Source organism: Ascaphus truei, unplaced genomic scaffold (genome assembly GCF_040206685.1).
Source record: "Ascaphus truei isolate aAscTru1 unplaced genomic scaffold, aAscTru1.hap1 HAP1_SCAFFOLD_637, whole genome shotgun sequence".
NCBI classification, from domain to species: domain Eukaryota; kingdom Metazoa; phylum Chordata; class Amphibia; order Anura; family Ascaphidae; genus Ascaphus; species Ascaphus truei.
In genome coordinates, this window is record NW_027456970.1 from 101658 (window position 1) to 127535 (window position 25878).

Consider the following 25878-nt stretch of genomic DNA (forward strand, 5'->3'; position numbering starts at 1 on the left):
AGAGACAGAAATGCAGATAGAGACACACTGACAAACACATACACTGTAGGCACAGGCGCCATGCGGCTTCTGCACCATAAAAGTCCATTTGAATCAAAAATAATGTAGTCTTTTAAGTGAGGCTCTATTGAAATCTTGGGGGTCTAAGTGTCAAGACAATCTTGACGTAAAACGGAGGCATCATTTTCAATCATTCAATAATGATGTGGTTTTGGATGACAGTATCCTACATCCTGTATGATATAATAATAATAAGAGACATCATGGAAAAATAATAGGAGACATAATGGAAATATCATCCAGTTTGTCACCATAATTGGAATATACATAATGCAAGAAGGTTTTATGTGTGTCGTCTTCTTCTCTTGAGTCTATGAGCTGAGGTGGGTGTCTCTTGGAGCTCTGGTGGAGGAAATATTCACCTGCCTTGGTGTCTCAGAGCTTTGAGGGGGTAAAAAGCCTAGCACTAGTTTAGTTATTGTAATGTATTTGCTACAATCAATAACACAAACAAGCTTCAGTACAGTAAAGTCATCATTTAAATCAGTGATCTAATTTTTATTTCTAAGTAGAATATCTGAAACAACTTCCCTTACTGACTAAACACAAAAAAAGTTAAAGATCCCGCTACCTCTTACATGCTAAGCGAGCGCTCTACCATTTGAGCTACAGTAATCCCCCACTTTTGGAGGTGGGTGGCTGTCAGTGCCGGTTGCTTTACAGTACTTTCTGCAGGGCAAATGTGGCTGTGAACGTGCACTGTTTAATGCTAGTTATCAGAAATAGCTCTGAGTCCAGGGGCTGTAGAAGATTGGGTGAGAATGATCGTAGAATCATCAGACCCCAGTAAATAAACCCATAGTCACCACACCACAGAGCACTACACTACACATCCTCCCTGATTGTCTAGTGGTTAGGATTCGGCGCTCTCACCGCCGCGGCCCGGGTTCGATCCCCGGTCAGGGAAAGCTTTGTTTTGAAAACCGTAATGATTCTTTTTCTTTTCATGTCTTAAGTTGAACAGAATTTCCTTTTTTTTTTACATTTGCATAAACAGAGCTCTTGCTAATTCAATTAATAAAACTGAAAGGATCATGGAAGTGACGTTAAGAATTGTATTAAGTGAGCATGTCAATTGAAATATTCCAAGAAGAGAATACGCTAGTCGCGGAAAGACAATCTTGGCACAAAACCGAAGCATATTTTTCAATCATTCAATCCATAGGTGGTTTTGGATGACAGTATTCTATGAGATATCATGGGAAAATAATAGGAGACATAATGGAAATACATTATCGTCCAATTTGTGACCATAATGGGAATATACTTAGTGCTTCCTTCACAGGAAATAATACATGTGACAAAATGGGAATGTAATAAGTATGTGGGTTTGGCTGGGATTATCCTACATCCAGCAGGGATATAATAACTGGGAAAACGCTATATTTGATACCGCCACGTTGTGGGATGAGCGAGTAAACATTGCATGTCATTTCCCAGAATCCCTTGCTGCAGTGGGAGCACTGTATGCTACTGTAGGTGATAATGGTTGAAATATATATATATACACATCAACCAGTTCAATAATTTAAAGGGGGGGAATTAAAATGGCTGAAGTGGAAAATGACAAGTATTTACCGATCCAAAAAAACGACTCCTGAGCATGTATGTACTGCTTACATGGATGTACCCATTAGCATGTACAGTGTTGTTTGTTATTGCGGTTACCAATTTATTTCCATTTTAAATATTTAATTTCTCTGAAATGGTGCAAGCAAATTGCATGAAAAGTTGCAAAAGAATACATGAATGTTTTGTATCCAGTCAGGGGATGAGATGAGATGGGGTCATGTTCATATTTGAACTGTACATTACTAAAAGAAGGCTTTTTTTCTATGCAGATACAGTATAGTGTTTCAAACACATGCTATACACACGCACACACGCACACACACACACACACACACACACACACACAGCACTATCTGCAATGTAAAGATGTGGGTGAACAGAGCAAAAAAGATGGTACTAGAAACGCTTATTACAGTAACACCAAAGGGATGTGCCTAATGCTAAAGTTTGAACAGCAGCAGCCGCAGTACCCCTGATATCTATGGATGGGACAGATACCCCCTGCAGACACAGACACCCGCGCGCGCGCACACACACGCACACGCACGCACACAGGGAGGGGTCTGTAGTGTGACAGAGCATGCTAGCTTCGCCACCAGGCACTCCTTCTTGAATTAAAATAAAACTATCTCCTTACCTCTTTCTGGATGCCCCCTCTTTACCAACAAGAGGGACAGGACCAGCTCTCCTCAGCTTACATTTTCCCCTTCCTTTCCTCTCTCCCTTGAAAACTTTCTGCACCTGAGACAGTGGGAGGGAGGGAGATAGAGCAAGAAACAGCACCCCAAATCCTGTCCCATAAGAAGCAGCACAGGCTTCTGTCCGTTTGCTCCTCTCCTCTCCCTCCAGGTGATTTGCATGGGAGGGAGGAGCTGCTTGCTCCTTCTCTTCCTCTCTCTCTCCCCCCCTCTCTCTCCCCCTCCCCCTCTCTCTCTCTTCCTCTCTCTCTCTCCCCCCCTCTCTCCTCTCTCTCCCCCCCTCTCTCCTCTCTCTCTCTCTCTCTTTCTCCCTCTCTCCCTCTCTCTTTTAGAAGCTTTACACCTGCCAGCCAGTCTACAGTATGTGATGATATCACAATGTGTCTCTTACATCACAGACAGGCTGACATCATCACACAGGCTGACTGGCCATCAAGAGACAGAAATGCAGATAGAGACACACTGACAAATACATACACTGTAGGCACAGGCGCCATGCGGCTTCTGCACCATAAAAGTCCATTTGAATCAAAAATAATGTAGTCTTTTAAGTGAGGCTCTATTGAAATCTTGGGGGTCTAAGTGTCAAGACAATCTTGACGTAAAACGGAGGCATCATTTTCAATCATTCAATAATGATGTGGTTTTGGATGACAGTATCCTACATCCTGTATGATATAATAATAATAAGAGACATCATGGAAAAATAATAGGAGACATAATGGAAATATCATCCAGTTTGTCACCATAATTGGAATATACATAATGCAAGAAGGTTTTATGTGTGTCGTCTTCTTCTCTTGAGTCTATGAACTGAGGTGGGTGTCTCTTGGAGCTCTGGTGGAGGAAATATTCACCTGCCTTGGTGTCTCAGAGCTTTGAGGGGGTAAAAAGCCTAGCACTAGTTTAGTTATTGTAATGTATTTGCTACAATCAATAACACAAACAAGCTTCAGTACAGTAAAGTCATCATTTAAATCAGTGATCTAATTTTTATTTCTAAGTAGAATATCTGAAACAACTTCCCTTACTGACTAAACACAAAAAAAGTTAAAGATCCCGCTACCTCTTACATGCTAAGCGAGCGCTCTACCATTTGAGCTAATCCCCCACTTTTGGAGGTGGGTGGCTGTCAGTGCCGGTTGCTTTACAGTACTTTCTGCAGGGCAAATGTGGCTGTGAACGTGCACTGTTTAATGCTAGTTATCAGAAATAGCTCTGAGTCCAGGGGCTGTGGAAGATTGGGTGAGAATGATCGTAGAATCATCAGACCCCAGTAAATAAACCCATAGTCACCACACCACAGAGCACTACACTACACATCCTCCCTGATTGTCTAGTGGTTAGGATTCGGCGCTCTCACCGCCGCGGCCCGGGTTCGATCCCCGGTCAGGGAAAGCTTTGTTTTGAAAACCGTAATGATTCTTTTTCTTTTCATGTCTTAAGTTGAACAGAATTTCCTTTTTTTTTTACATTTGCATAAACAGAGCTCTTGCTAATTCAATTAATAAAACTGAAAGGATCATGGAAGTGACGTTAAGAATTGTATTAAGTGAGCATGTCAATTGAAATATTCCAAGAAGAGAATACGCTAGTCGGGGAAAGACAATCTTGGCACAAAACCGAGGCATATTTTTCAATCATTCAATCCATAGGTGGTTTTGGATGACAGTATTCTATGAGATATCATGGGAAAATAATAGGAGACATAATGGAAATACATTATCGTCCAATTTGTGACCATAATGGGAATATACTTAGTGCTTCCTTCACAGGAAATAATACATGTGACATAACGGGAATGTAATAAGTATGTGGGTTTGGCTGGGATTATCCTACATCCAGCAGGGATATAATAACTGGGAAAACGCTATATTTGATACCGCCACGTTGTGGGATGAGCGAGTAAACATTGCATGTCATTTCCCAGAATCCCTTGCTGCAGTGGGAGCACTGTATGCTACTGTAGGTGATAATGGTTGAAATATATATATATATATATATATATATATATATATATACACATCAACCAGTTCAATAATTTAAAGGGGGGGAATTAAAATGGCTGAAGTGGAAAATGACAAGTATTTACCGATCCAAAAAAACGACTCCTGAGCATGTATGTACTGCTTACATGGATGTACCCATTAGCATGTACAGTGTTGTTTGTTATTGCGGTTACCAATTTATTTCCATTTTAAATATTTAATTTCTCTGAAATGGTGCAAGCAAATTGCATGAAAAGTTGCAAAAGAATACATGAATGTTTTGTATCCAGTCAGGGGATGAGATGAGATGGGGTCATGTTCATATTTGAACTGTACATTACTAAAAGAAGGCTTTTTTTCTATGCAGATACAGTATAGTGTTTCAAACACATGCTATACACACGCACACACGCACACACACACACACACACACACACACAGCACTATCTGCAATGTAAAGATGTGGGTGAACAGAGCAAAAAAGATGGTACTAGAAACGCTTATTACAGTAACACCAAAGGGATGTGCCTAATGCTAAAGTTTGAACAGCAGCAGCCGCAGTACCCCTGATATCTATGGATGGGACAGATACCCCCTGCAGACACAGACACCCGCGCGCGCGCACACACACGCACACGCACGCGCACAGGGAGGGGTCTGTAGTGTGACAGAGCATGCTAGCTTCGCCACCAGGCACTCCTTCTTGAATTAAAATAAAACTATCTCCTTACCTCTTTCTGGATGCCCCCTCTTTACCAACAAGAGGGACAGGACCAGCTCTCCTCAGCTTCCATTTTCCCCTTCCTTTCCTCTCTCCCTTGAAAACTTTCTGCACCTGAGACAGTGGGAGGGAGGGAGATAGAGCAAGAAACAGCACCCCAAATCCTGTCCCATAAGAAGCAGCACAGGCTTCTGTCCGTTTGCTCCTCTCCTCTCCCTCCAGGTGATTTGCATGGGAGGGAGGAGCTGCTTGCTCCCTCTCTTCCTCTCTCTCTCCCCCCCTCTCTCTCCCCCTCCCCCTCCCCCTCTCTCTCTCTTCCTCTCTCTCTCTCTCCCCCCCTCTCTCCTCTCTCTCCCCCCCTCTCCTCTCTCTCTCTCTCTCTCTTTCTCCCTCTCTCCCTCTCTCTTTTAGAAGCTTTACACCTGCCAGCCAGTCTACAGTATGTGATGATATCACAATGTGTCTCTTACATCACAGACAGGCTGACATCATCACACAGGCTGACTGGCCATCAAGAGACAGAAATGCAGATAGAGACACACTGACAAATACATACACTGTAGGCACAGGCGCCATGCGACTTCTGCACCATAAAAGTCCATTTGAATCAAAAATAATGTAGTCTTTTAAGTGAGGCTCTATTGAAATCTTGGGGGTCTAAGTGTCAAGACAATCTTGACGTAAAACGGAGGCATCATTTTCAATCATTCAATAATGATGTGGTTTTGGATGACAGTATCCTACATCCTGTATGATATAATAATAATAAGAGACATCATGGAAAAATAATAGGAGACATAATGGAAATATCATCCAGTTTGTCACCATAATTGGAATATACATAATGCAAGAAGGTTTTATGTGTGTCGTCTTCTTCTCTTGAGTCTATGAGCTGAGGTGGGTGTCTCTTGGAGCTCTGGTGGAGGAAATATTCACCTGCCTTGGTGTCTCAGAGCTTTGAGGGGGTAAAAAGCCTAGCACTAGTTTAGTTATTGTAATGTATTTGCTACAATCAATAACACAAACAAGCTTCAGTACAGTAAAGTCATCATTTAAATCAGTGATCTAATTTTTATTTCTAAGTAGAATATCTGAAACAACTTCCCTTACTGACTAAACACAAAAAAAGTTAAAGATCCCGCTACCTCTTACATGCTAAGCGAGCGCTCTACCATTTGAGCTAATCCCCCACTTTTGGAGGTGGGTGGCTGTCAGTGCCGGTTGCTTTACAGTACTTTCTGCAGGGCAAATGTGGCTGTGAACGTGCACTGTTTAATGCTAGTTATCAGAAATAGCTCTGAGTCCAGGGGCTGTGGAAGATTGGGTGAGAATGATCGTGGAATCATCAGACCCCAGTAAATAAACCCATAGTCACCACACCACAGAACACTACACTACACATCCTCCCTGATTGTCTAGTGGTTAGGATTCGGCGCTCTCACCGCCGCGGCCCGGGTTCGATCCCCGGTCAGGGAAAGCTTTGTTTTGAAAACCGTAATGATTCTTTTTCTTTTCATGTCTTAAGTTGAACAGAATTTCCTTTTTTTTTTACATTTGCATAAACAGAGCTCTTGCTAATTCAATTAATAAAACTGAAAGGATCATGGAAGTGACGTTAAGAATTGTATTAAGTGAGCATGTCAATTGAAATATTCCAAGAAGAGAATACGCTAGTCGGGAAAGACAATCTTGGCACAAAACCGAGGCATATTTTTCAATCATTCAATCCATAGGTGGTTTTGGATGACAGTATTCTATGAGATATCATGGGAAAATAATAGGAGACATAATGGAAATACATTATCGTCCAATTTGTGACCATAATGGGAATATACTTAGTGCTTCCTTCACAGGAAATAATACATGTGACATAACGGGAATGTAATAAGTATGTGGGTTTGGCTGGGATTATCCTACATCCAGCAGGGATATAATAACTGGGAAAACGCTATATTTGATACCGCCACGTTGTGGGATGAGCGAGTAAACATTGCATGTCATTTCCCAGAATCCCTTGCTGCAGTGGGAGCACTGTATGCTACTGTAGGTGATAATGGTTGAAATATATATATTATATATATATATATATATATATATATATATATATATATATATATATATATATATATATATATATATATACACATCAACCAGTTTCAATAATTTAAAGGGGGGGGAATTAAAATGGCTGAAGTGGAAAATGACAAGTATTTACCGATCCAAAAAAACGACTCCTGAGCATGTATGTACTGCTTACATGGATGTACCCATTAGCATGTACAGTGTTGTTTGTTATTGCAGTTACCAATTATTTTCCATTTTAAAATATTTAATTTCTCTGAAATGGTGCAAGCCAAATTGCATGAAAAGTTGCAAAAGAATACATGAATGTTTTGTATCCAGTCAGGGGATGAGATGAGATGGGGTCATGTTCATATTTGAACTGTACATTACTAAAAGAAGGCTTTTTTTTCTATGCAGATACAGTATAGTGTTTCAAACACATGCTATACACACGCACACACGCACACACACACACACACACACACACACAGCACTATCTGCAATGTAAAGATGTGGGTGAACAGAGCAAAAAAAGATGGTACTAGAAACGCTTATTACAGTAACACCAAGGGATGTGCCTAATGCTAAAGTTTGAACAGCAGCAGCCGCAGTACCCCTGATATCTATGGATGGGACAGATACCCCCTGCAGACACAGACACCCCGCGCGCGCGCACACACACACGCACACGCACGCACACAGGGAGGGGTCTGTAGTGGTGACAGAGCATGCTAGCTTCGCCACCAGGCACTCCTTCTTGAATTAAAATAAAACTATCTCCTTACCTCTTTCTGGATGCCCCCTCTTTACCAACAAGAGGGACAGGACCAGCTCTCCTCAGCTTCCATTTTCCCCTTCCTTTCCTCTCTCCCTTGAAAACTTTCTGCACCTGAGACAGTGGGAGGGAGGGAGATAGAGCAAGAAACAGCACCCCAAATCCTGTCCCATAAGAAGCAGCACAGGCTTTCTGTCCGTTTGCTCCTCTCCTCTCCCTCCAGGTGATTTGCATGGGAGGGGGAGGAGCTGCTTGCTCCCTCTCTTCCTCTCTCTCTCCCCCCCTCTCTCTCCCCCTCCCCCTCCCCCTCTCTTCCTCTCTCTCTCTCTCCCCCCCTCTCTCCTCTCTCTCCCCCCCTCTCTCCTCTCTCTCTCTCTCTCTCTTTCTCCCTCTCTCCCTCTCTCTTTTAGAAGCTTTACACCTGCCAGCCAGTCTACAGTATGTGATGATATCACAATGTGTCTCTTACATCACAGACAGGCTGACATCATCACACAGGCTGACTGGCCATCAAGAGACAGAAATGCAGATAGAGACACACTGACAAATACATACACTGTAGGCCACAGGCGCCATGCGACTTCTGCACCATAAAAGTCCATTTGAATCAAAAATAATGTAGTCTTTTAAGTGAGGCTCTATTGAAATCTTGGGGGTCTAAGTGTCAAGACAATCTTGACGTAAAACGGAGGCATCATTTTCAATCATTCAATAATGATGTGGTTTTGGATGACAGTATCCTACATCCTGTATGATATAATAATAATAAGAGACATCATGGAAAAATAATAGGAGACATAATGGAAATATCATCCAGTTTGTCACCATAATTTGGAATATACATAATGCAAGAAGGTTTTATGTGTGTCGTCTTCTTCTCTTGAGTCTATGAGCTGAGGTGGGTGTCTCTTGGAGCTCTGGTGGAGGAATATTCACCTGCCTTGGTGTCTCAGAGCTTTGAGGGGGTAAAAAGCCTAGCACTAGTTTAGTTATTGTAATGTATTTGCTACAATCAATAACACAAACAAGCTTCAGTACAGTAAAGTCATCATTTAAATCAGTGATCTAATTTTTATTTCTAAGTAGAATATCTGAAACAACTTCCCTTACTGACTAAACACAAAAAAAGTTAAAGATCCCGCTACCTCTTACATGCTAAGCGAGCGCTCTACCATTTGAGCTAATCCCCCACTTTTGGAGGTGGGTGGCTGTCAGTGCCGGTTGCTTTACAGTACTTTCTGCAGGGCAAATGTGGCTGTGAACGTGCACTGTTTAATGCTAGTTATCAGAAATAGCTCTGAGTCCAGGGGCTGTGAAGATTGGGTGAGAATGATCGTAGAATCATCAGACCCCCAGTAAATAAACCCATAGTCACCACACCACAGAGCACTACACTACACATCCTCCCTGATTGTCTAGTGGTTAGGATTCGGCGCTCTCACCGCCGCGGCCCGGGTTCGATCCCCGGTCAGGGAAAGCTTTGTTTTGAAAACCGTAATGATTCTTTTTCTTTTCATGTCTTAAGTTGAACAGAATTTCCTTTTTTTTGACATTTGCATAAACAGAGCTCTTGCTAATTCAAATTAATAAAACTGAAAGGATCATGGAAGTGACGTTAAGAATTGTATTAAGTGAGCATGTCAATTGAAATATTCCAAGAAGAGAATACGCTAGTCGGGGAAAGACAATCTTGGCACAAAAACCGAGGCATATTTTTTCAATCATTCAATCCATAGGTGGTTTTGGATGACAGTATTCTATGAGATATCCTGGGAAAATAATAGGAGACATAATGGAAATACATTATCGTCCAATTTGTGACCATAATGGGAATATACTTAGTGCTTCCTTCACAGGAAATAATACATGTGGCATAACGGGAATGTAATAAGTATGTGGGTTTGGCTGGGATTATCCTACATCCAGCAGGGATAATAATAACTGGGAAAACGCTATATTTGATACCGCCACGTTGTGGGATGAGCGAGTAAACATTGCATGTCATTTCCCAGAATCCCTTGGCTGCAGTGGGAGCACTGTATGCTACTGTAGGTGATAATGGTTGAAATATATATATATATATATATATATATATATATATATAATATATATATATATACACATCAACCAGTTCAATAATTTAAAGGGGGGGGATTAAAATGGCTGAAGTGGAAAATGACAAGTATTTACCGATCCAAAAAAAACGACTCCTGAGCATGTATGTACTGCTTACATGGATGTACCCATTAGCATGTACAGTGTTGTTTGTTATTGCGGTTACCAATTTATTTCCATTTTAAATATTTAATTTCTCTGAAATGGTGCAAGCAAATTGCATGAAAAGTTGCAAAAGAATACATGAATGTTTTGTATCCAGTCAGGGGATGAGATGAGATGGGGTCATGTTCATATTTGAACTGTACATTACTAAAAGAAGGCTTTTTTTTCTATGCAGATACAGTATAGTGTTTCAAACACATGCTATACACACGCACACACGCACACACACACACACACACACACACACAGCACTATCTGCAATGTAAAGATGTGGTGAACAGAGCAAAAAAGATGGTACTAGAAACGCTTATTACAGTAACACCAAAGGGATGTGCCTAATGCTAAAGTTTGAACAGCAGCAGCCGCAGTACCCCTGATATCTATGGATGGGACAGATACCCCCTGCAGACACAGACACCCCGCGCGCGCGCACACACACGCACACGCACGCACACAGGGAGGGGTCTGTAGTGTGACAGAGCATGCTAGCTTCGCCACCAGGCACTCCTTCTTGAATTAAAATAAAACTATCTCCTTACCTCTTTCTGGATGCCCCCTCTTTACCAACAAGAGGGACAGGACCAGCTCTCCTCAGCTTCCATTTTCCCCTTCCTTTCCTCTCGCCCTTGAAAACTTTCTGCACCTGAGACAGTGGGAGGGAGGGAGATAGAGCAAGAAACAGCACCCCAAATCCTGTCCCATAAGAAGCAGCACAGGCTTCTGTCGTTTGCTCCTCTCCTCTCCCTCCAGGTGATTTGCATGGGAGGGAGGAGCTGCTTGCTCCCTCTCTTCCTCTCTCTCTCCCCCCCTCTCTCTCCCCCTCCCCCTCCCCCTCTCTTCCTCTCTCTCTCTCTCCCCCCCTCTCTCCTCTCTCTCCCCCCCTCTCTCCTCTCTCTCCCCCCCTCTCTCCTCTCTCTCTCTCTCTCTCTTTCTCCCTCTCTCCCTCTCTCTTTTAGAAGCTTTACACCTGCCAGCCAGTCTACAGTATGTGATGATATCACAATGTGTCCTCTTACATCACAGACAGGCTGACATCATCACACAGGCTGACTGGCCATCAAGAGACAGAAATGCAGATAGAGGACACACTGACAAATACATACACTGTAGGCACAGGCGCCATGCGACTTCTGCACCATAAAAGTCCATTTGAATCAAAAATAATGTAGTCTTTTAAGTGAGGCTCTATTGAAATCTTGGGGGTCTAAGTGTCAAGACAATCTTGACGTAAAACGGAGGCATCATTTTCAATCATTCAATAATGATGTGGTTTTGGATGACAGTATCCTACATCCTGTATGATATAATAATAATAAGAGACATCATGGAAAAATAATAGGAGACATAATGGAAATATCATCCAGTTTGTCACCATAATTGGAATATACATAATGCAAGAAGGTTTTATGTGTGTCGTCTTCTTCTCTTGAGTCTATGAGCTGAGGTGGGTGTCTCTTGGAGCTCTGGTGGAGGAAATATTCACCTGCCTTGGTGTCTCAGAGCTTTGAGGGGGTAAAAAGCCTAGCACTAGTTTAGTTATTGTAATGTATTTGCTACAATCAATAACACAAACAAGCTTCAGTACAGTAAAGTCATCATTTAAATCAGTGATCTAATTTTTATTTCTAAGTAGAATATCTGAAAACAACTTCCCTTACTGACTAAACACAAAAAAAGTTAAAGATCCCGCTACCTCTTACATGCTAAGCGAGCGCTCTACCATTTGAGCTAATCCCCCACTTTTGGAGGTGGGGTGGCTGTCAGTGCCGGTTGCTTTACAGTACTTTCTGCAGGGCAAATGTGGCTGTGAACGTGCACTGTTTAATGCTAGTTATCAGAAATAGCTCTGAGTCCAGGGGCTGTGGAAGATTGGGTGAGAATGATCGTAGAATCATCAGACCCCCAGTAAATAAAACCCATAGTCACCACACCACAGAGCACTACACTACACATCCTCCCTGATTGTCTAGTGGTTAGGATTCGGCGCTCTCACCGCCGCGGCCCGGGTTCGATCCCCGGTCAGGGAAAGCTTTGTTTTGAAAAACCGTAATGATTCTTTTTCTTTTCATGTCTTAAGTTGAACAGAATTTCCTTTTTTTTTGACATTTGCATAAACAGAGCTCTTGCTAATTCAATTAATAAAACTGAAAGGATCATGGAAGTGACGTTAAGAATTGTATTAAGTGAGCATGTCAATTGAAATATTCCAAGAAGAGAATACGCTAGTCGGGGAAAGACAATCTTGGCACAAAACCGAGGCATATTTTTCAATCATTCAATCCATAGGTGGTTTTGGATGACAGTATTCTATGAGATATCATGGGAAAATAATAGGAGACATAATGGAAATACATTATCGTCCAATTTGTGACCATAATGGGAATATACTTAGCGCTTCCTTCACAGGAAATAATACATGTGACATAACGGGAATGTAATAAGTATGTGGGTTTGGCTGGGATTATCCTACATCCAGCAGGGATATAATAACTGGGAAAACGCTATATTTGATACCGCCACGTTGTGGGATGAGCGAGTAAACATTGCATGTCATTTCCCAGAATCCCTTGCTGCAGTGGGAGCACTGTATGCTACTGTAGGTGATAATGGTTGAAATATATATATATATATATATATATATATATATATATATATATATATATATATATATATATATATATATATATATACACACATCAACCAGTTCAATAATTTAAAGGGGGGGAATTAAAATGGCTGAAGTGGAAAATGACAAGTATTTACCGATCCAAAAAAAAACGACTCCTGAGCATGTATGTACTGCTTACATGGATGTACCCATTAGCATGTACAGTGTTGTTTGTTATTGCGGTTACCAATTTATTTCCATTTTAAATATTTAATTTCTCTGAAATGGTGCAAGCAAATTGCATGAAAAGTTGCAAAAGAATACATGAATGTTTTGTATCCAGTCAGGGGATGAGATGAGATGGGGTCATGTTCATATTTGAACTGTACATTACTAAAAGAAGGCTTTTTTTCTATGCAGATACAGTATAGTGTTTCAAACACATGCTATACACACGCACACACGCACACACACACACACACACACACACACACAGCACTATCTGCAATGTAAAGATGTGGGTGAACAGAGCAAAAAAGATGGTACTAGAAACGCTTATTACAGTAACACCAAAGGGATGTGCCTAATGCTAAAGTTTGAACAGCAGCAGCCGCAGTACCCCTGATATCTATGGATGGGACAGATACCCCCTGCAGACACAGACACCCGCGCGCGCGCACACACACGCACACGCACGCACACAGGGAGGGGTCTGTAGTGTGACAGAGCATGCTAGCTTCGCCACCAGGCACTCCTTCTTGAATTAAAATAAAACTATCTCCTTACCTCTTTCTGGATGCCCCCTCTTTACCAACAAGAGGGACAGGACCAGCTCTCCTCAGCTTCCATTTTCCCCTTCCTTTCCTCTCGCCCTTGAAAACTTTCTGCACCTGAGACAGTGGGAGGGAGGGAGATAGAGCAAGAAACAGCACCCCAAATCCTGTCCCATAAGAAGCAGCACAGGCTTCTGTCCGTTTGCTCCTCTCCTCTCCCTCCAGGTGATTTGCATGGGAGGGAGGAGCTGCTTGCTCCCTCTCTTCCTCTCTCTCTCCCCCCCTCTCTCTCCCCCTCCCCCTCCCCCTCTCTCTCTCTTCCTCTCTCTCTCTCTCCCCCCCTCTCTCCTCTCTCTCCCCCCCTCTCTCCTCTCTCTCTCTCTCTCTCTCTTTCTCCCTCTCTCCCTCTCTCTTTTAGAAGCTTTACACCTGCCAGCCAGTCTACAGTATGTGATGATATCACAATGTGTCTCTTACATCACAGACAGGCTGACATCATCACACAGGCTGACTGGCCATCAAGAGACAGAAATGCAGATAGAGACACACTGACAAATACATACACTGTAGGCACAGGCGCCATGCGGCTTCTGCACCATAAAAGTCCATTTGAATCAAAAATAATGTAGTCTTTTAAGTGAGGCTCTATTGAAATCTTGGGGGTCTAAGTGTCAAGACAATCTTGACGTAAAACGGAGGCATCATTTTCAATCATTCAATAATGATGTGGTTTTGGATGACAGTATCCTACATCCTGTATGATATAATAATAATAAGAGACATCATGGAAAAATAATAGGAGACATAATGGAAATATCATCCAGTTTGTCACCATAATTGGAATATACATAATGCAAGAAGGTTTTATGTGTGTCGTCTTCTTCTCTTGAGTCTATGAGCTGAGGTGGGTGTCTCTTGGAGCTCTGGTGGAGGAAATATTCACCTGCCTTGGTGTCTCAGAGCTTTGAGGGGGTAAAAAGCCTAGCACTAGTTTAGTTATTGTAATGTATTTGCTACAATCAATAACACAAACAAGCTTCAGTACAGTAAAGTCATCATTTAAATCAGTGATCTAATTTTTATTTCTAAGTAGAATATCTGAAACAACTTCCCTTACTGACTAAACACAAAAAAAGTTAAAGATCCCGCTACCTCTTACATGCTAAGCGAGCGCTCTACCATTTGAGCTAATCCCCCACTTTTGGAGGTGGGTGGCTGTCAGTGCCGGTTGCTTTACAGTACTTTCTGCAGGGCAAATGTGGCTGTGAACGTGCACTGTTTAATGCTAGTTATCAGAAATAGCTCTGAGTCCAGGGGCTGTGGAAGATTGGGTGAGAATGATCGTAGAATCATCAGACCCCAGTAAATAAACCCATAGTCACCACACCACAGAGCACTACACTACACATCCTCCCTGATTGTCTAGTGGTTAGGATTCGGCGCTCTCACCGCCGCGGCCCGGGTTCGATCCCCGGTCAGGGAAAGCTTTGTTTTGAAAACCGTAATGATTCTTTTTCTTTTCATGTCTTAAGTTGAACAGAATTTCCTTTTTTTTTTACATTTGCATAAACAGAGCTCTTGCTAATTCAATTAATAAAACTGAAAGGATCACGGAAGTGACGTTAAGAATTGTATTAAGTGAGCATGTCAATTGAAATATTCCAAGAAGAGAATACGCTAGTCGGGGAAAGACAATCTTGGCACAAAACCGAGGCATATTTTTCAATCATTCAATCCATAGGTGGTTTTGGATGACAGTATTCTATGAGATATCCTGGGAAAATAATAGGAGACATAATGGAAATACATTATCGTCCAATTTGTGACCATAATGGGAATATACTTAGTGCTTCCTTCACAGGAAATAATACATGTGACATAACGGGAATGTAATAAGTATGTGGGTTTGGCTGGGATTATCCTACATCCAGCAGGGATATAATAACTGGGAAAACGCTATATTTGATACCGCCACGTTGTGGGATGAGCGAGTAAACATTGCATGTCATTTCCCAGAATCCCTTGCTGCAGTGGGAGCACTGTATGCTACTGTAGGTGATAATGGTTGAAATATATATATATATATATATATACAGTGCTTGACAAATCACCCAAAAATCTCCCCCAGCCCCTCCCCCAGCTCCTCCCCTAGCTCCGCCCCCAGCCCCGTGTAAAAAATGTTTTAAGTAAATTCCTAGTAGAACAACATTCTTTTTTGACATAAGTTTATTTATTGTATTACATTTATACTTTACTACAATTAGTCCTTGTTACGTTGTGTGTGACTATTTTCCTGCACCCATTAACCAGTGTTTGGATGCCCCTCTTCACAATATCTAAAGCAGCAATCCCACCTGGGATCTTACCTGATCCGCAGTCCCTCAATGTCCAGGTACCCTCATACCCGCAATGTTATATGTTGGAGGGGAGGTGTTCCCTACCTGTCTTCTGGGTTAGGGGGATTCCGATGTCTTCCGTGTGAAGCTCCAGAGTCAGATCTTGAAGAAAGCAGTATCGGTTATTTCGGTGTAGTATAGGGCAGTTAAGATATATAGTTAAATAAGATATCCAGATCCAGAGTGCGGGAGAGAGCGAGACAGAGAGAGAGCGAGACAGAGAGAGAGCGAGACAGAGAGAGAGCGAGACAGAGAGAGAGCGAGACAGAGAGAGAGCGAGACAGAGAGAGAGAGAGACAGAGAGAGAGAGAGAGACCCAGAGACCCAAAGAGACAGAGACCCGGAGACAGAGACCCGGAGACAGAGACCCAGAGACAGAGACCCAGAGACAGAGACCCAGAGACAGAGACCCAGAGACAGAGACCCAGAGACAGAGACCCAGAGACAGAGACCCAGAGACAGAGACCCAGAGACAGAGACCCAGAGACAGAGACCCAGAGACAGAGACCCAGAGACAGAGACCCAGAGACAGAGACCCAGAGACAGAGACCCAGAGACAGAGACCCAGAGACAGAGACCCAGAGACCCAGAGACAGAGACCCAGAGACCCAGAGACCCAGAGACCCAGAGACAGAGACCAAGAGACAGAGACCAAGAGACAGAGACCAAGAGACAGAGACCAAGAGACAGAGACCAAGAGACAGAGACCAAGAGACAGAGACAGAGACTGGGAGAGTGTGGGAGAGGGGGGGGGGGTGACTGACTGACCGGGGGGGGGGGGGTGAACTGACGGGGGGTGACTGGCTGGAGGATTGGGTGGGGGGGGGGGGTTCTGACTTGGTGGGGATTACTGACTGGGTGGGATTACTGACTGGGTGACTGGGTGGGATTACTGACTGGGTGACTGGGTGGGGTGGATTACTGGGTGGGGGTGCGATTACTGACTGGGTGGGGGGTGGGATTACTGACTGGGTGGGGGGTGGGATTACTGACTGGGTGGGGGGTGGGATTACTGACTGGGTGGGATTACTGACTGGGTGACTGGGTGGGGGTGGGATTACTGACTGGGTGACTGGGTGGGATTACTGACTGGGTGACTGGTGGGGGGTTGGGATTACTGACTGGGTGGGATTACTGACTGGGTGACTGGGTGGGGGGGGGTGGGATTACTGACTGTGTGGGGTGGAATTACTGACTGGGTGGGATTACTGACTGGGTGACTGGGTGGGATTACTGACTGGGTGACTGGGTGGGATTACTGACTGGGTGACTGGGTGGGATTACTGCCTGGGTGGGGGGTGGGATTACTGACTGGGTGGTCTGGGTGGGGGTGAGATTACTGACTGGGTGGGGGTGGGATTACTGACTGGGTGACTAGGCGGGATTACTGACTGGGTGAGATTACTGACGGGGTGACTGGGTGGGGGGTGGGGGGTGGGATTACTGACTGGTTGACTGGTTGACTGGGTGGGGGGTGGGATTACTGATTGGGTGGGATTACTGACTGGGTGACTAGGTGACTAGGTGGGATTACTGACTGGGTGACTGGGTGAGATTACTGACTGGGTGAGGGGTGAGGGGTGACTGGGTGGGGGGTGGGATGACTGACTGGGTGGGGGGTGGGATGACTGACTGGGTGACTGGGTGAGATTACTGACTGGGTGACTGGGTGGGGGGTGACTGGATGGGGGTGGGATGACTGACTGGGTGGGGGGTGGGATGACTGACTGGGGGGGTTACCTCTGGTGTCCTGCACACACACGTTCTCTCTCTCCCCCATATATACACACACTTTCTCACACACACACACACACACACAATCTCTCTCACATACACACACACACACTCTCACATACACATACACACACTCTCTCACATACACACACACACACATACACACACACACACACACACACACACTCTCAATCTCTTTCTCACATACACACACACTGTCAGTACCTCACAGTATCTCAGGAGCGCTGGAGGGGAGAAAGGGTGGGGAAGAAACACACGGCTACTATCTCCCGCCCCACGCGGACAGCGGGAGAGCGCCGGAGGGGGGGGGGGTATCTCCCGACCCGCGCATACAACGGGAGAGTGCCGGAGGTGGGGGCGGAATCTCCCGACCCGCGCGCACAGCGGGAGAGTGCCGGAGGGGGGGGTATCTCCCGACCCGCGTGCACAGCGGGAGAGTGCCCGAGGTGGGGGTGGTATCTCCCGACCCGTGCGCACAGCTGGAGAGTGCCGGAGGTGGGGGCGGTATCTCCTGACCCGCGCGCACAGCGGGAGAGTGCCGGAAGTGGGGGGGTATCTCCCGACCCGCGCGCACAGCGGGAGAGTGCCCGAGGTGGGGGTGGTATCTCCCAACCCGTGCGCACAGCTGGAGAGTGCCGGAGGTGGGGGCGGTATCTCCTGACCCGCACGCACAGCGGGAGAGTGCCGGAAGTGGGGGGGGTATCGCCCGACCCGCGCGCACAGCGGGAGAGTGCTGGAGGTAGGGGGGTATCCGCGCGGACAGCGGGAGAGCGCCGGAGGGGGGGGGGTGTATCTCCCGACCCGTGCGCACAGCTGGAGAGTGCCGGAGGTGGGGGGGGGGGGGGTATCTCCCGACCAGCGCGGACAGCGGGAGCGCCAGGGACCGGGGGCAGGATGTATCAATGTATATATAAATATTTTAAAGTGCATTAAATTCCCCCCACCTCAAGCATCTGTTCAAAATCCTCCATGACGGGATCAGTGCAGGTCTTGTAAGTTACAGGAGCTGATACAATTATACAGAAGGCTATATAGAGGAGGAGGCGGAGCAGCAGCAGCAGCAGCAGATACACGCGCACATCCCCTCCCCCCCCCCCCCATCATGACTTACCCGTGCAGAGAAGGAAGGGCGGTTTGAAGTCTTGGCAACTCCAAGCCGCGTCACAGCCAATCAGCTAGATTTTTTTTTTTTCCCGAGCAGGTGATTTTTTTTTTTTCGAGCAGGGGATTTTTTTTTGCAGAGCAGGGGAAAAGTTACTGGCCACGAGCCAATATCCGATCGCAGCTGGCGAGTTGGCGACCGGGTTTGTCGAGCACTGTATATATATATATATATATATATATATATATATATACACATCAACCAGTTCAATAATTTAAAGGGGGGGAATTAAAATGGCTGAAGTGGAAAATGACAAGTATTTACCGATCCAAAAAAACGACTCCTGAGCATGTATGTACTGCTTACATGGATGTACCCATTAGCATTGTGACAGAAACCAGGGGATGGTAATAAATTCCGTATATAGGGCTCCCAGGATACTAGACAGTTTCTATCCTGTTTGGCCTGGGAGTGCAGCCTTATAATACATACACTCCATCCCACAGTTTGGCAAGCGCTGGAACTGAGGGATGAGAGATCCAGACCAGAGTTTGTCTGCTGCCTGATTTCTGTCTCCTGTCATGCTAATTAGGAATCAGGTATGAAAGACTGATTTCCTGTTTGCTCTGGTCTCCCCACAAGAGCCAGGAGGCTGGAAGGCTGCTGAACTACAGAGGGGAGAAGCCTCTTCCCCAAACAGGTTCAATCTTTCTGTTCATTTGTGTAAGACTGCAAAAGTACCATGTTTTGATGTTGGAAGTGGAAAAGCCACTTCCAACCCTGAGTCAGGGATATCTAAGTTAAGTTATCGCTCAGGTGAGCAGCTTTTGTTTTGATCTGTTTTCTGTTGTATGCACTGTGGCAGTCTCAGTGCCTGGGACTGAATAAACCAGGCATAGCCTGTTTAAAGGAACAGTACGTGACGCCTCATCATTTAACCTACCCTAAAAGACCGTGTTCTAAACAGTCCCAGACAAACGACGGAGCCCCGGAGTAAGCCGTTTGTCACATATGGTGGAGAATGCGGGCAGAGCACTAGGGGGTCTGCGGGTTGAAGAACTTTGAAAAAAAAAAAAAGTTTTTTTCATCCTCTGCAAACAAGATGGAAGACGTGGTGGGTGCGCTGGTACGCAATGTCGCTGCCCAGAAAGACGCGAATGAAACCCAGCAACAGCTGTTAATAGCCCAGCAAGAAACTAATGCAAACCAGCAGCAGACGAATGCAGCCCATCAACAGCTGCTAATAGCCCAGCAAGAGATTAATGCCAACCAGCAACAGGCGAATGCCAACCAGCAACAGGCGAATGCAAACCAGCAACAGACGAATGAAGCCCTGCAAAACGCGAATGCAAACCAGCAAGAGACAAACCGCTTGCTGAGAGAGGAGCAACAGCGGTTCGCTCAGGGCTTACAGCAGGAACTCGAGATCCTGAGGGGGACTATCAGTAACCTTCCACTGGCAGCAGCAGCCCCAGTTCCGAAAATGACCAGGGCAAGCCACTACCTTCAGAAGATGGGACCCTCGGATGATGTGGAAGCCTATCTTCTCACGTTTGAACGCACGGCACAGAGAGAGGGATGGCCAGAAGCTGAGTGGGCTGGTCTAATCGCACCCTTCCTAAGCGGCGAACCCCAGAAGGCTTACTTTGATCTAGAGCCAGCCGAAGCTAACGTCTATGCAAAATTGAAGTTCGAGATCCTCGCCCGCCTCGGCGTAACCACGGCTGTTCGCGCCCAAAGGTTTCACGCATGGTCCTTCACGATGGATAAAGCCACCCGAAGCCAGATGTATGACCTCATCCACCTCGCCCGGAAGTGGCTACAACCCGAGATCAACTCAGCCAGCCACATCGTGGAACGGTTGGTCATGGACCAGTTCTTGAGGAAACTTCCCTCTGCCTTACGCCGTTGGGTCAGTCGGAGTGACCCCCACAAGGCGGATGAGCTTGTGGCCCTCGTAGAAAGGTACAATGCAGCAGAAGAGCACCCGCAACCCACAGTCGTGGAGCAACCCCACTACCCGAGGTTCCAGGACTCTTCCAGAGACGGTAAAAGGGTACCGGGGTTAAGGGGCGCTGAAGAGCGGCGACCACCTTCACGCAGCACCAGCAACAGTGGTTCGCACACTAAGGGCAATAGCCAACATGGGGAGCCGGGAAAAGGCTCTAAGTGGGACACAGACTATGTACCTAAATGTGTAAATTGTCATGAGAGGGGCCACACAGCAAAAATCTGCCCACTAAATTATGAGCCCATGCAATGCAACAGCGTGGAACCTTATTCGCTGTTGTCCCAATGTATGGGCCCTAGCCCAGAGGACCCCTTGAATAACCATCTGTGGGCATTTGTAAAGGTTAATGGTAAGAGGGTTCGGGCACTTCTTGACTCTGGGAGCATGGTCACACTAGTGTCCGAATACCTCTTGCCCATTAAGAAGAAACAGGGAAACAGTTCACAAAGAGTGGCAATTTGTTGTATACATGGGGATAATCATGAATATTCCACTGTTGATGTTTTTTTTGAAACAGAGTTTGGTTCTTTAGATTTCAAGGTGGGTATTGTACCCAAACTGGCACATGATGTGTTAATAGGGACCGACTTTCCCCATTTTCTAAAAATGTGGTCCCCCGCTCAGAATAGCGCCCAGAGTTCAATAGCGGACCATAACGAAGTATTAGAAGAAACAAATCCTTTCCCTTTTTCAGAAATGGAGGTTGACGAGGGCCCAAATAAGAAGGGGGAAAAGGAGGAGTGCTGTAAAATTCCCTTCCCCATCACTACTTTGGTAGGGAATACCCCAAATCAAGATGTTGAGCAGACACTTACCACCCCAGAACCGGATAAGACCCTCGCTGACCTAGAGGTCAGTCCTGGGAGTTTTAAGAAGGCCCAGTGGGAGGACCCCACATTAGCGGTAGCAAGGGGAAATATACGGGACCAGAATAGTACTCCTGGCCAACCAGATAGGTCACTTGCTTACCCCTACTTCGAGGTAGAGAACGACCTAGTATATCGGGTTGATAAAAGGAAATCAGTTACAACTAAACAATTGTTGGTACCACGGACATTCCGTAACGTAGTATTACACCTCGCACATAGTCATCCATTGGGGGGACACCTAGGGGTGGAAAAGACAAAAGAAAAGGTTCTCCGAAGCTTCTATTGGCCTGGGGTTCTGGCAGAAATTACGAATTATTGTTCCTCATGCCCAGAATGTCAGATCACCGCCCCGTTCAAGGCGTACCGCAGCCCATTGGTACCCCTTCCCATAATAGAGGTACCATTTGACCGGATTGCTATGGATCTAGTAGGACCCCTAATAAAGTCTGCTAGGGGACATCAGCATATATTGGTAATATTAGATTATGCCACCCGATATCCGGAGGCAGTTCCCCTACGTAGCACCTCAGCTAAAAACATAGCAAAAGAGTTAGTAGTTCTGTTTTCCCGGGTCGGGATTCCTAAAGAGATTCTATCTGACCAGGGAACACCATTTATGTCCCAAGTAACGAAAGAGCTATGTAAACTCCTAAAAATCAAGCATCTCAGAACCTCAGTCTATCATCCACAAACAGATGGTTTAGTGGAAAGGTTCAATAAAACCTTAAAGAGCATGTTACGGCGGGCGGTTGATAAAGATGGGAAAAACTGGGATTGTTTGTTACCGTACCTGTTATTTGCCATTAGGGAAGTTCCCCAATCATCCACAGGCTTCTCCCCGTTTGAACTATTGTATGGCCGACACCCAAGGGGCTTACTGGATATAGCCAAAGAGACTTGGGAACACGAGGTTACCCCTTACAGAAGTGTAATAGAGCATGTTGCCCAGATGCAGGACCGCATTGCTGCAGTCCTACCCATAGTGAGGGAACACATGGAGAAAGCTCAAGAAGCACAGAGGAATACATATAATAAGGGTGCTAGGGTCAGAATTTTTTCTCCAGGTGATAGGGTACTAGTTCTGGTTCCCACCGTGGAGAGTAAATTCCTTGCTAAATGGCATGGGCCATATGAGGTCTTGGAAAGAGTGGGAGAAGTAAATTATAAGGTAAGACAGCCAGGTAGGAGGAAACCTGAGCAAATTTACCATATAAACCTACTCAAGCCCTGGAAAGATAGAGAAGTCTTGTTAACCCTAGTACCCCCAGGTCCGTCAGAGAATCAAGAAACTGACCCAGAGGTTAGCATAGCTGAAACACTGTCTGTTCATCAGAAACGAGAGGTTCAGAATTTAGTGAAAAGAAACAAAGAAATCTTCTCTATACGGCCAGGTAGAACTAGCGTAATTGAACATGACTTAGTCTCTGAACCGGGGGTCCGAGTTAACCTTAAACCGTACCGAATCCCAGAGGCCAAAAGAAAGGCTATAAGTTTAGAGGTTAAAAAAATGCTAAAACTAGGTGTAATTGAGGAATCCCAAAGTGGGTGGAACAGCCCTATAGTCTTAGTCCCAAAGCCAGATGGTACAACAAGGTTTTGTAATGACTACCGGAAACTAAACGCGGTGTCAAAATTTGATACTTATCCTATGCCCAGGGTAGATGAACTTGTAGAGAGACTGGGCAAAGCCCGATATCTCACAACCCTAGACCTAACAAAAGGGTACTGGCAGGTTCCCCTCACAGAAAGGGCAAAAGAAAAGACAGCCTTCTCAACCCCAGACGGCCTCTTTCAGTATAAGGTGTTGCCTTTTGGCTTACATGGAGCTCCCGCCACATTCCAAAGAATGATGGATAAAATTTTAAAACCACATGCTCGGTATGCTGCCGCCTACCTGGATGATGTGGTAATCCATAGTGAAGATTGGCAATCCCACCTTCCAAAGGTCCAAGCTGTGCTTGACGCAGTCCGGTCTGCTGGACTAACTGCTAACCCCGCTAAATGCACTATTGGTCTGGAGGAGGCCAAGTATCTGGGATATTCTATTGGCAGAGGTTTACTCAAACCCCAAACACTCAAAGTGGAGGCGATACAAAATTGGCCAAGGCCAGTTACAAAAAAACAAGTAAGGACCTTTTTGGGCTTAATTGGGTACTATAGAAGGTTTATTCCCAATTTTGCAACTAAGGCAACCCCACTAACTGACCTCACAAAAGCAAGAGGACCGCTAATGGTAAAGTGGTCCCCCGAAACCGAACAGGCCTTTAGAAGCCTGAAAGAAGCTCTCTGTGCCCAACCAGTGTTGGTCACACCTGACTTCTCCAAAGAGTTCGTAGTCCAAACCGACGCATCTGAGGTAGGGCTGGGGGCGGTACTCTCCCAGGAGTCTCAAGGTGAGGAGCACCCCATCCTTTATTTAAGTAGGAAACTAAATCCCCAGGAGAAAGATTACTCCATAGTAGAGAAAGAGTGTCTCGCAATAAAGTGGGCTGTAGAGACGCTCAAATACTACCTGTTGGGGAGAAAATTCCGGTTGGTCACAGATCATGCACCCCTTACCTGGATGTGTCAAAACAGGGAAAAGAATGCTAGAGTGACCAGGTGGTTCCTAAGCCTACAACCCTTTAAATTTTCTGTGGAACACAGGTCAGGGCACAAACATGGCAATGCTGACGGGTTGTCAAGGATGCACTCCCTAATATCCATGGTCGCTCATCCCTCGAGGTCTGAGCTGGGGGGGAGGATATGTGACAGAAACCAGGGGATGGTAATAAATTCCGTATATAGGGCTCCCAGGATACTAGACAGTTTCTATCCTGTTTGGCCTGGGAGTGCAGCCTTATAATACATACACTCCATCCCACAGTTTGGCAAGCGCTGGAACTGAGGGATGAGAGATCCAGACCAGAGTTTGTCTGCTGCCTGATTTCTGTCTCCTGTCATGCTAATTAGGAATCAGGTATGAAAGACTGATTTCCTGTTTGCTCTGGTCTCCCCACAAGAGCCAGGAGGCTGGAAGGCTGCTGAACTACAGAGGGGAGAAGCCTCTTCCCCAAACAGGTTCAATCTTTCTGTTCATTTGTGTAAGACTGCAAAAGTACCATGTTTTGATGTTGGAAGTGGAAAAGCCACTTCCAACCCTGAGTCAGGGATATCTAAGTTAAGTTATCGCTCAGGTGAGCAGCTTTTGTTTTGATCTGTTTTCTGTTGTATGCACTGTGGCAGTCTCAGTGCCTGGGACTGAATAAACCAGGCATAGCCTGTTTAAAGGAACAGTACGTGACGCCTCATCATTTAACCTACCCTAAAAGACCGTGTTCTAAACAGTCCCAGACAAACGACGGAGCCCCGGAGTAAGCCGTTTGTCACAGCATGTACAGTGTTGTTTGTTATTGCGGTTACCAATTTATTTCCATATTAAATATTTAATTTCTCTGAAATGGTGCAAGCAAATTGCATGAAAAGTTGCAAAAGAATACATGAATGTTTTGTATCCAGTCAGGGGATGAGATGAGATGGGGTCATGTTCATATTTGAACTGTACATTACTAAAAGAAGGCTTTTTTTCTATGCAGATACAGTATAGTGTTTCAAACACATGCTATACACACGCACACACGCACACACACACACACACACACACACACACACACACACAGCACTATCTGCAATGTAAAGATGTTTTTGGTGAACAGAGCAAAAAAGATGGTACTAGAAACGCTTATTACAGTAACACCAAAGGGATGTGCCTAATGCTAAAGTTTGAACAGCAGCAGCCGCAGTACCCCTGATATCTATGGATGGGACAGATACCCCCTGCAGACACAGACACCCGCGCGCGCGCACACACACGCACACGCACGCACACAGGGAGGGGTCTGTAGTGTGACAGAGCATGCTAGCTTCGCCACCAGGCACTCCTTCTTGAATTAAAATAAAACTATCTCCTTACCTCTTTCTGGATGCCCCCTCTTTACCAACAAGAGGGACAGGACCAGCTCTCCTCAGCTTACATTTTCCCCTTCCTTTCCTCTCTCCCTTGAAAACTTTCTGCACCTGAGACAGTGGGAGGGAGGGAGATAGAGCAAGAAACAGCACCCCAAATCCTGTCCCATAAGAAGCAGCACAGGCTTCTGTCCGTTTGCTCCTCTCCTCTCCCTCCAGGTGATTTGCATGGGAGGGAGGAGCTGCTTGCTCCCTCTCTTC

General features: G+C 45.3%; 6 non-coding genes across 6 annotated transcripts; all 6 read left to right on the plus strand.

Moving 5' to 3' along the window:
- The first annotated feature begins 895 nt into the window (after nucleotides 1-895).
- Nucleotides 896-967, plus strand: TRNAE-CUC (transfer RNA glutamic acid (anticodon CUC)). Its single transcript has one exon. It is a non-coding gene; the product is annotated as a tRNA-Glu (tRNA).
- A 2688-nt stretch (nucleotides 968-3655) lies between these two features.
- On the plus strand, nucleotides 3656-3727 carry TRNAE-CUC (transfer RNA glutamic acid (anticodon CUC)). Its single transcript has one exon. It is a non-coding gene; the product is annotated as a tRNA-Glu (tRNA).
- A 2716-nt stretch (nucleotides 3728-6443) lies between these two features.
- TRNAE-CUC (transfer RNA glutamic acid (anticodon CUC)) lies at nucleotides 6444-6515 on the plus strand. Its single transcript has one exon. It is a non-coding gene; the product is annotated as a tRNA-Glu (tRNA).
- Nucleotides 6516-9282: 2767 nt separating this feature from the next.
- Nucleotides 9283-9354, plus strand: TRNAE-CUC (transfer RNA glutamic acid (anticodon CUC)). Its single transcript has one exon. It is a non-coding gene; the product is annotated as a tRNA-Glu (tRNA).
- Nucleotides 9355-12113: 2759 nt separating this feature from the next.
- TRNAE-CUC (transfer RNA glutamic acid (anticodon CUC)) lies at nucleotides 12114-12185 on the plus strand. Its single transcript has one exon. It is a non-coding gene; the product is annotated as a tRNA-Glu (tRNA).
- A 2765-nt stretch (nucleotides 12186-14950) lies between these two features.
- Nucleotides 14951-15022, plus strand: TRNAE-CUC (transfer RNA glutamic acid (anticodon CUC)). Its single transcript has one exon. It is a non-coding gene; the product is annotated as a tRNA-Glu (tRNA).
- Nucleotides 15023-25878: the final 10856 nt, after the last annotated feature.